Source organism: Lontra canadensis, unplaced genomic scaffold (genome assembly GCF_010015895.1).
Source record: "Lontra canadensis isolate GAN:19392208 unplaced genomic scaffold, GSC_riverotter_1.0 scaffold2, whole genome shotgun sequence".
In the NCBI taxonomy this organism is placed as follows: Eukaryota; Metazoa; Chordata; class Mammalia; order Carnivora; family Mustelidae; genus Lontra; species Lontra canadensis.
Genome location: NW_022630996.1, coordinates 67,980,490 through 67,989,806, shown reverse-complemented (window position 1 = coordinate 67,989,806; position 9,317 = coordinate 67,980,490).

The window sequence follows — 9,317 nt, the reverse complement described above, 5'->3', positions numbered from 1 at the left end:
AAACTGGACCAACTTTCTTTCACCATACACAAAAATAAACTCAAAGGGGATGAAAGACCTAACTGTGAGTCCTGAAACCATAACAATCCTAGAAGAGAGCACAGGCGGTAACATCTCAGACTTCGGCCAAAGCAACATTTTCCTAGATATGTCTCCTCAGGCAAGGGAATAAAAGCCAAAATCAACTATTGGGACTACATCAAAACACAAATTTCTGCACAGTGAAGAAAACAATCAACACAACTGAAAGGAAACCTACTGAATGGGAGAAGATATTTGCAAATGACATATCCAATTAAGGGTTAGTATCCAAAATACAGAAAAAACTGATACAATTCAACACCCAAAAAACAAATAATCCAGTCAAGAAATGGGCAGAAGACATGAACAGACGTTTCCCCAAAGAAGACACACAGATGGTCAACAGATACATGAAAAGATGTTCATTATCACTTACCATCAGGGAAATGCAACTCCAAACTCCAAGGAGGTATCACCTCACAGCTGTCCGAATAGCTAAAATCAACAACCCAAGAGAAAACAGTTGCTGGTGAGGATGTGGAGTGAAAGAAACCGGGTGCAATCTTGGTGGGAAAGCAAACTGGTGTAGCCACGGTGGAAAACAGGATGGAGTTTCTTCAAAAAATTAAAAATGGAACTACCAGGGGCACCTGGGTGGTTCAGTGGGGTAAGCCTCTGCCTTCAGCACAGGTCATGATCTCAGGGTCCTGGGATCAAGTCCCACATTGGGCTCTCTGCGCAGCAGGGAGCCTGCTTCCCACCCCCGCCCCCGCCTCTCTGCCTATTTGTGATCTCTTTCTCTCTGTCAAATAAGTAAATAAATAAAATCTTTTTAAAAAAAATAATCACACTATGGAGGATTTATCTAACAAATACAAAGACACTAATGCAAAGGGATACATGCACTCCTCTGTTTATTGCAGCATTATTTATAATAGCCAAACTATGGAAGCAGCCTAAGTGTCCATCAATAGATGAATGGATAAAGAAGGTGTGGTATATATATATATATATATATACACACACACACACACACACAATGGAATTTTATTTAGTCATAATAATGAAATCTTGCCATATGCAATAATATGGATGGAGCTAGAGAGTATAATTCTAAGTGAAAGGAGTCAGGTAGAGAAAGACAGATACCATATGACTTTACTCATTATGCAGAATTTAGGAAACAAAAGAAGTGAGCAAAGGAAAAGAAAAACAAACCAAGAAACAGACTCTGATACTATAGAAAACAAATGGTGACCAGAGGGGAAGATGGTGGGGGGATTGATGAAATGCGTGAAGGGGATTAAGAGTACACTTATGAGCATTGAGTAATGTATAAAAATGTTGAATCACTGTGTTGTATGCCTGAAACTAATATAACACTGTATGTTAACTATACTGGAGTTAAAAAACTTAACAACAATATTAAATACAGAGCTGTATTAATTTAGAAGAAAAACACAGTGTTTTGATGAAGAAAAATCAATGAGCATTGATCCACCTTTCCTAATATTTGCAATTCACACTAATTCGATGATGCCAAGTGATTTGATTCATATTTTGTCTTAATCCCTCTATAAGTTAATAATGAGCAAGTTTTACAGGCAGTTGAAACAATTCAGTAAATTAGTATTTTAACCAAGAGGGGTTTTTTTGTTTGTTTTTTTTTACAAAGACACATTGAAAAAAAAAACTACTACAATGTAAGCTCTTCCATTAGAAAATAAGTTCTTTGAAGGCAAGGACATTATGTCTCTTGATCCCTACCATATTTCTTCTGCCGAAAATAGTGCTCAAGGAGGTCTGCAGAACAAAGCCAGTGAATAAGTGTACCACAGATGCACAAGCTCCTGAAAGCTAGAAGTCACACACATTCCTTATTTCCTTCTCATTTCTTTCACTGTGTCTTCTGTGCAAGGAAATTAAAGGTGCACTGAATAGGGGATACATCAATGACAAGTCTTTAAATGATAGAAAACCTTTCACATTTGGATTTCAAAGCATATCCCTTTGGTTTTCCTATTGATGAGGCTTATCATTGGTCTACCATAGTGTAACAGGAACAAATTCAAACCACATAATTCCCACCTACTCTTGAAGCTACTACTCTGGAAAGAAAAAAAAAAAAAAATCTTGCTAAACAACAGGGACATCTGCTGGTTAAAATGTAATGCTTCTACCCTTAAAATATTGCATCCAAATGGACAAGGAGATTTGGGCAATAAAGTAATTCCGAACCTTCTGTTAGACAAATGCTCACTTTCAGAGCATTCTGTTTAAAAAAAACAAAAACAAAAACAAAAACAAAAAACCTCCTTGCACTATAGTAATAATAAAAGGTAGCGTGTATTTTATTCCAGAGTTACACAAATAGTGATGCTATCTGAAAAAACCAAGCTATCTGTGGTCAGTAACTATTGCCAAAGAAGAGAAATGACTATCTTCTTGATCTTCTGGCTTAAGACACTATTTCTCAACTCAACAAACATTTAAGAGCCTATTAAGTTAAAATATTGTGCCATATGCTGACAAACTGAAGCAGTAAGGCAAAACAGAAGTTGCAGATGGTCCAGCCACCTCTGGGCATATGCTGATCTCCAATCTTAGAGGAGAGGACTTAAAAATGAATTAACGTTGCAAGAGAAACTGAGCCCACCCCTTACTAACACTGTGCTCTTTCCCTTTTATAAACATTATAGAAGCCAGTTGCTTTCTACAAATACACTCTTTCCCATATTAACTCGACAAATGTTCTCCCACCTTTTACCCTTTTACCCCTATGTTCATTTCTTCTCATCTTTCCAGTCTCTCTTCAAATGTCTTCTCAGAATGCCATACTCTGAACACCCTATGGAAAGCTCACTTTCAGAGCATTCAATTTGTGTCCTCCTTAGAACTTGCAAAAATTGGCAATGATTTACTGGCTTATTGGTATATCCTCCTTCTTTCTCCTATGAGACTGTAAAGGAACGGGTCTTTGAATCTGGGTCCAGAAATTCTTCCAGTTTTAGTCAAGTAACTTAACTGTTTTATTTTGCACAAAAAAATTTCAAGGACAGAATGAAAACTTTTATCCTCGCTTGCTGGGAGTACCCAAAGTCTTAGTTCTCCATTTTCCTAACTGAAAGAGAAACCAATTTTTTCTAATATTCCATTAATAAGTCTCAGTAAAGACCTACTGCAAGAGAAAAGTTGAGGAGCGTATAAAGAGGTGGTGGCTAGATTGAGAGATTTTATAAAGCGTGGAGATGAGACACTGATCCAAAAGGCAGGACATAAAAAGGAGTATTAGATGAAATGCCATAAGCCCCAGAGAAAAGCTTAGAGGAGAAATGTGAGATGAAGGAGGACCTGGAAGAGCCTGATGTGTGGGCCTAATTAGGGACAGTTTGTTCTTTCCCCTATTAGCATAGGAATCCCCATGAGATGTCCAGACTTCTTGAAAGCCTTCCAGTGTAACCCACAAACTGTATTAACATGACTCAGAAACTGTGTAGAAAGAAAATGGACTACTCCGTAATTGCATTTTTCATGTACTTTGAACAAAAGCCCTTGGAAACATCTTTCACATCATCCAAGATACAAGAGGATCACGGAACCATAGAACCTGTCTCTCAGTATATGAAACACCTTTTGCACTAATATATCATCCTTTCATAAAAGAAAGCTAATTTCATCAATATTCTATCATGATGAGCTTCAAGAAAGTGTTATAAAAAAATCTAGAGTCCAAGAGAATTATTCATAACTAGCAAATGCAACAAATACCGTAACTCGGCTGTAAATACTTTTATAATATAACTTCTATTTGGGATAGGACTATTTCTCATGATTTTTCTACAAAATATTTAATTCCTAATTAGGTAAATCCTAGGATAATATTAAAAATCTCTTGCATTCCATAGGTATACAGTTACAAAGTACTAAGGTAGAAATAACCTAGATGTGTAACTACAGAAAGTTGCCCTAATTTTCAAATTACATTATGGATAGTCCTTACAATGATTATGCAAGTTAAAGATAATATGGTGTTACTATAATAAATTTATTATTTTTTTATTTAGTACTAAAAAAATTTTTAAGTACATCCATTTCTCCACCCTATACCCATCACCTCTGAAAGCTATCAATTTGATATCTATACCTATGATCTTTGGGTTTGTTTTGGGGTGGAAGGGGCATTTTGTTGCCTTTTGGGTTTTTTTTTGTTTTGTTTTGTTTTTAAGTTTCCACATATAATCATATGGTATTTGTCTTTCTCTGACTTATTTCACTTAACGTAATACCCTTTAGGTCTATCCGTATTGTCACAAATGGCAAGATTTCCTTTTTTTATGGCTAAGTAATATTACATTACCACATCTTCCTTATCCATTTATGGACACTAAGGTTGTTTCCATAGCTCAGCTATTATAAGTAATGCTGCAATTAATATAAGGTGCATGGATCTTTTTGAGTTTGTGTTTTCATTTTCTTCCAATAAACACCCAGAAGTGGAATTGCTGGATTATATGGCTATTCTATTTTTAGTTTTTTGAGTAACATCTATACTGTTTTCCATAGTGGTTGCACCAATTTACATTCTCACCAACCATGCACAAGGGTTCCCTTTTACCAACATCCTCATCAATGCTTTTTTTTTTTTTTAATCTTTTTGATAATAGCCATTCTAACAGTGTGAAGTGATATCCCTTTGTGCCTTTGATCTGCATTTCCCTGACTGGTGATGTTGAAAATTTTCTCATGTATTTGTTGGTTATCTGTGTCTTCCTTGGAACAATATCTATTCAGATCTTCTACCCATTTTTTAATCAGATTGCTTTTTGGCTATTGAATTGTATGAGTTTTTCACATATTTCATGTATTAGCCCCTTATCAGATACATGATTTACAAATATTTTCTCCCACTCAGTAGGATGCCTCTTCATTTTATTGATGGTTTCCTTTGCTGTACAGAAGATTGTTAGTTTCAGATAGTCCCATTTGTTTATTTTTGCTTTTGTTGTTTTTTTTTGCTTTTGGTGTCGGGTTCAAAAAATCATTGCTGAGACCTATGTCAGGGAGACTACTGCCTAGGTTTTCTTCTAGGAGTTTTATGGTTTCAGGTCTTATGTTCAAGTCTCTAATCCATTTTGAGTTAACTTTTATATGTGATGTAACATAGTGGCCCACTTTCATTCTTTTGCATGTGGCTGCCCAGTTTTCCCAAAACTATTTATTAATGACCCTGTCCTTTAAACATTGTATATTCTTGACTCCTTTGTCATAAATTAATTGACCATATATGCATGGGTTTATTTCTGCACTATTTTGTTCTATTGATCTACGGGTCTGTTTTTAATGCCAATACCATACTATTTTAATACAGCTGTGTAATACGGTTTGAAATCAGAGAGCATGATGCCTCCAGCTTTGTTCTCTTTCTCAAGAATGCTTTGGTTATTTGAGGTTTTTTGTGGTTCCACACAAATTTTAGAATTCTTTGTTCTGTTTCAGTGTAAAATGCCATCAGAATTTTCAAGGTATTTCAATGAATCTGTGTATTGCTTTGAGTAGTATGGACACTTCAACAGTATTAATCCTTCCAACCCATGAGCATGGAATATTCTTCCATTTATTTAAGTTCTTTCATTAGTGTTTCCTATATATCAACACACAGGTCTTTAACGTGCTTGGTAAATTTATTTTTAGGTACTTTACTCTTTTTGATGCAGTTGTAAATGGAACTGTTTTCTTAATTTCTTTTTCTGATAATTTGCTATTAGTGTATAGAAATGCAACCAATTTTTGTGTGACTTCATATTCTCCAACTTTACTGATTTATTAATTCTAATAGTTTTTTTTATAGTCTTCAGGACTTCATATATATAATACTATGTCATCTTCAGATAGTGAGTTTTACTTCTTCCTTTCCAAATTAGATGCCTTTTATTTCCTATTCTTGTCTAATTGCTCTGGCTAAGACGTCCAATACTAGGTTAAATAAAAGTGGTAAAAGTGGGCATTTCTGGTCTTGTTCCTGATATCAGAGAAAAAGCTTTCAGTTTTTCACTGCTGCATATGGTTAACTGTTGGCTTGTCATATATGGCCTTTACTATGTTGAGGTACATTCCTTCTATGTCCACTCTGTTTTTATCATAAATAGATGTTTAATTTTCTTTTAAAATTATATATTAAACTATTATTAAAATTCATTTGTCTTCCCCAAATATTTACTAACTGACTTTGGAAACAGTAGATAATGAAAGAAACTCAGCCAGAAAGGGAGAATTAATTATGAGGATGGGCTTGACTTTTTCAGGGAGTTAACAGCAGAGTGCAGCAGAGTGCAGGCTGCAAATTTTTGCAGAAGACAATGGACAGACTGTAATTCAGATACCACTCTGTCTTGACTTGAAAAAGAATCCTAGATGATTATGCTTTATTAAAAATGTAGCTAATTAGGAGCCACTTCCTCATAAATGTTAATGTTAACAATTTTACATATATAGTTATTATTTCATTAAATGAAATACTTGAGACTAATTGCTTTTCTGGATCATTTTTAAATGCTTACTACACATGTCAGGTTCTGTGCAGTGCATGCCTACATTATTTTGGGAGGTAAATTTTATTATTCCCATGTTTTGAAGGCAAATCAAACTGAGCAGTGAACTATCATACCCATTACTAAGCAATTAAGCCAAGATGTATACTCAGGTTTAACTTCAACATCTATTCCCCAATACAATCCTACCTCATGGTTTTGCTTACATATTACTTATGTACTCATTTAAAAATTGAGTGATATATGTAGTAACCAAAAGGATACAGAGTACCTCACATTGGTAATAAAGTTAGATGGAATAAAATGCTGCTTCTGGCATTTATTTTTGAAAATTGGTCAAACATGTCCACAAATATTGTTGCCAAAGTGTACTTTGTGAAGTGCAAAAGAGTAGTAGTTCAAGCATGGGATGTGGAGCTGAGGATTCAATTCTGAATCTATCACTTATCTGCTCTGCGCCCTTGGACATTTTTTCACTTGTTTTTGGTTGTCTAAAATAGGATTCATTTGTAATAACTGTACTGATACATCTAACACCTGTGAACATTAAATGAGTTTAATACATGTGAAGCATTAGACACATAAGCACTCAAAAAATGCTGGCTCATGTTGTCCAAGTCCAAAGGCTTATTTCGCACTTCCATTCTTTCTTTTTTCAAATAGACTTTTTTTTTTTTTTAAGAGGAGTTTAAGATGCACAGCAAAACTAAAAGCTACACACTTCCAATATACCACCTGGTCTACACATGTGTAAGCTCCTCTATTATTAACATCACCCACCAGAGTAGTACATTTATTACAAATGAAGAACCAACAATGACACATCATTATCACCCAAAGATCATAGTTCACATTAGGGTTCACTATTGGTGTCGTAAATTTTGGGGACTTTAATAAATATAGAAGCATTTTTATCTACCATTTTAATATCAATATCCTCTGCTCCATCTATTCCTCTCTCCAGCCCTAAATCTTGGCCATTACTGATCTTTACTATTTCCAGTCTTCCCCTTTCCAGAATGTCATATAGTTTGAATCATACAGTATGTGACTTTTTCAGATTGACTTATTTTACTTGGTTATGTGCATTAAAGCTTCCTTCATATCCTGTAATGGCTTGAGAGTTCATTTCTTCCTAGCATTAGATAATATTCTATTGTGTGGATGTACCACAATTTATCCCCATCACCTACTAAAGCACATCATGGCGTCTTCCAAGTTTTTGGCAATTATGAATAAAATCACTAAAATATCTGTGTGCAGGTTTTTATGTGGACACAACTTTTCAACTCATTGGGTAAATATCAAGGAGCAATTGTTGGATCTTATAGTAAGAATGTTTAGGTCTATAAGAAACCGCCAAACTGTTTCTCAAAGTGACTGTAACCTTTTGCATTCCCACTAGCAATTAATGAGAGTTCCTGTTCCACATCTTCCCAAGAATCTGGTGCTGTCTGTGGTTTTTATTTTAGTCACTCTAGTAGGTATATAATAGTATCTCATTATTGTTTTATGCTCCTTTTGTGAAACCCAACGTTTATGACTGAGAAATTCTTTTACCCCAAAGAATAGCATGGTTATGTGGACTAGGGCTGAAAACTATATACATCTGGGTTAAAATCTAAATATTTATGGTTTTGTTTTGTTTAGATTTTATTTATTTATTTGACAGAGATCACAGGTAGGCAGAGAAGCAGGCAGAGAGAGAGGAGGAAGCAGGCTCCCCACTGAGCAGAGAGCCCGATGCGGGGCTCGATCCCAGTACCCTGGGATCATGACCTGAGCCGAAGGCAGAGGCTTTAACCCACTGAGCCACCCAGGCGCCCCAATATTTATGTTTCTAAGCCTTTTCATTGTGTAGTTTTTTACCACCACCACCCCCATGTTTCTTTGTGAATTACTGTCCCTTCCACAAAGTCTTTCAACAATATTTTGTAGTCAAAGGAAACTACAACTGCGTAGAAAAATCAAAATAGGCTAAGATAATGGGGGGGGGGGCGGGATTACTAAGTATTATTAACCTCATTAGCTACTTAGGACCAATTTGGGAGTACCTTTTCACATTCTCCACAGCCTTACTTGACCTTTACGACCGAGGCTGACTACATTACCCTTGTGACAACATAGTTTGAGTGTACACATAGTTGTTGGAAGCAAGAACATTAGTTAAGTCTAACTTTTAAACTTCTTGTCAACTCAGTACAGAAAGACTACAAGAATCTAGTTTCCTAAACAAGTAAAATGAGGTTGGAATCATATATAGTGGTAACAGGTTCGGACCATTCCACCATAAGATTTCCAAGGCCTTGACTCTTTAAAAACACAATCTCTGCCTGGGTCTCACGGAGCTTCTAAAACACGGTCCAGAGGATGGACCCGAGTATTGGTCCTTCTTAAAAGTTTCCCACGCAACTGAAGAGCAGCCGGCTTAGAAAAAAGTGGTTTAAGACGGCCTGTGCCCTAGAAGAGAATCTTCTTATGCTCACAGAGGATACTTTTGACTAGAACCGCACCACACGCCCAAAGCGCCTATGGCAATGCACACTGTGAGGAGCCAGACAAAATTCCCGGCTTTCTTGTGCATCTAGACAAGGCTCTTATTCCGTTCCACGCCCGGCCGTATCCCCGGAGCACCGCGAATTTGTGAAACTGCCAGCTGGGCCCAACTGCCCCACCCCGAGCCAGAAAGACCACAGTTACGCCCAAGAAAGATGGACCTCCTTCACAGCATCAGCGGCGGAACTGTAG